This window comes from Berghia stephanieae, chromosome 6 (genome assembly GCF_034508935.2).
Source record: "Berghia stephanieae isolate SIO BIC M18660-M18661 chromosome 6, UCSD_Bste_1.3, whole genome shotgun sequence".
Classification (NCBI taxonomy): Eukaryota; Metazoa; Mollusca; class Gastropoda; order Nudibranchia; family Aeolidiidae; genus Berghia; species Berghia stephanieae.
The window spans coordinates 61,710,330-61,712,829 of NC_088365.1; the positions used below are offsets into that span (position 1 = coordinate 61,710,330).

General features: G+C 38.7%; 1 protein-coding gene across 5 annotated transcripts in view; it reads right to left on the minus strand.

The window, feature by feature from the left end:
• Nucleotides 1-2,500, minus strand: part of LOC144975383 (uncharacterized) — a 41,851-nt gene that overhangs the window by 31,928 nt on the left and 7,423 nt on the right. Inside the window, exons 1-2 of one of the 5 annotated variants that reach the window (XM_078919399.1) lie at nt 1,575-1,729; nt 1,007-1,390 (exon numbers count right to left, since the gene is read on the minus strand). The exons of 1 other annotated variant lie outside the window; for it this stretch is intronic. The gene's annotated coding sequence lies outside the window, so the exon portion shown is untranslated. 3 more of the 5 variants (XM_078919401.1, XM_078919402.1, XM_078919400.1) reach the window with 3 other exon arrangements.

Sequence of the window (2,500 nt, forward strand, 5' to 3'; positions counted from 1 at the left end):
CATGTTACGTGTTGTTGTTGGTCAGGGACCCTTGTAAAGCGTTTTGAGCACGTTTAGTGGATATTGGGCTATATAAAAGCTCAATTTTTTATCCACTAAACGCGTTGAAAGTGCTTTGCATGCTGTCCCAAGCATACGACAACTGTTAACATGTTGGGCGGGACCTAACGCCTATCAATTGATATTTCATAGACACCTGTTTCAAATTTTTATTTCGCACGAGTGCCTGCTCATTACTTTGTTAACGTGTTATTATTTTCTTACTGACTGTGACAAAGCTGTTACCGACTAAGGTACCCATTTTACACCTGTCCAATGAGAGATTGGGAGTTAAAAGTCGTTATCAATTACTCAAAATTGAGGCGTCCACAGCAGGACTCGAACCAACGATTTCTAGGTTCTTTGACGAGTGTCATACCACAAGGCCAAAAAAGTCGAACAACGACATCAATTGTTTCGTTTGTTTTATTTTTTTAAAGGACTTGCGGGGCTTGCGACACCCCTCCTCCCTTAACAAAAACACGCAAAAGTATTGAGAGCTTTTATATAGCGCAATATCCACTAAACGTGTTCAATGCGCTTTATAAAGGGTGCTTGACAAACAGTAGCACATAATATGTAGAACGAGACATGACGCCTGTTAGGCGATATTACAATTTTTATTTATGACAGAGACAACTCTGTCAACGGTCAGGTACTCATTTTACAACTAAGTACGGTGAGAGAATATGAGTAAAAAGCCTTTTCCAATGACTCAACTATGCGCAGAGAGAGGCTCGAACCAAAGACCTTCCGATCCGAAAGCCAGTGTCATACCACAAGACCACATGGTCGTATAGGGTACTCATTTTACACCTGAATCCGGTGAGAGATCGTGAGCAAAGAAATGATTCAAATTTGGGTCGTCCAGAGCAGGACGAAACAACGACCCATGCATAATGCGTTCAAATCAAGTTTAAAATCTTTAATTCATTGTATCCACAGTAGAAGAATAACCTATCCTTACCGTTTTATAGTCCTAGTTAGAAAACCTTTTAGTTTTCTTAATTTTCTATCGTTACTCCAAGACACAGGAAACAGCAATAGAAGAATACAAAATAGTGGCGATTTGCGCAATGTTCGTCGGTTAATTAAACAACAGCTCTTAGAGAAATATTGAAGTTGACGTCACTCTACACTTTGTTATTGTATTTAGACCGCCAATAGGGCGAATCGATTCACTTTCGGCATTCTAACAGATTATAAATAAATAAATATTAAAGGCTGTCACTTTCAACAACTCTCTCCGCCCTCGAATACAATAATCAGAATTGAGTCGACTTCCAGTAACGTTCATATTCAGATTAAGAAAGTTATTTAACACTTAGTTTTGGGGACTGGTAAGATTTATCTGGCGAACAGAACAGGCAAGTATTTTACGTAAAGCATCCATCATCTCTCTCTCTCTCTCTCTCTCTCTCTCTCTCTCTCTCTCTCTCTCTCTCCCTCTCTCTGATCGTACATAATAAATGAAAAGTCACAACTGGAACTCAATAATTATGTCACCACAATATTATAAGGCAGTAGATACGAACTGTACATAAAACATTCTTAAAGAATGACATAATTTAAAAACGTAAATCCCAATCTCCAAAAATATCAACAGGCTGTCACGTTCAGCGAACAAAACAGGAATGCCAATGTTATTATTCTTTGATGGACATTCGTGTGTGTATCCCAGACAGCGTGTATGACAACTGTGTGTTGTACCCTTGCCCACCCATGCATGGTGATAACAATGGACTAGGACTACACAGTCCTGTCATGTGAAGTTGAAGAAAGTTAAAAGGGTAGGACCCTTGGAATAAGGTAGGACCAGAACTCGGTTGTAATTAATATTTACAAAAGAAACAGGATTCAATAGTCTGATGTCACGTCCGCCCAGCAACGAGCAGCTTGGTTCTAAACAAAGAAAATCGGTATTTTTTATTCTTCATGCTGGCTAGAACTTTTACACAAGCCATGTGATTAGAATTTATAATAAAAGTCAAAACGTGATCAGATTTATGATATTTTTCTCTCACTGTTATGCTCACGGAGTATTTCGAAAGGCGTCCGCCATTGTTCCGATTGTTTAGAATCAGTTACTAAGATACTATGCGTCATTACAAGAGAAGTGACGTCACGACTGTGGAACCCTATTAAAGACAGCAATGGCTGTAAAAGAAATCTAGATAACCACGCCTCTCGGATAGTCGTCATAATGTAAACAATGACAGTGATTGGTAAACATAGCAAACGACACAGGTTTTACTACCGATGGTATATGTCTGTTAACCCCCCCCCCCCCCCCCCCACTGTTCTACCGCTTTTATAGCGCCTAAACACGGTTTCAACAGGCTCATTAAAAAATAGATAAAGAACTACAATGAAAAATAAAACATAGCAATTTCAATTACTTACATAGCAATAGGCATTGCAATTTACTCACATGATAGGTAAAAATTCGTTTACAAAATAA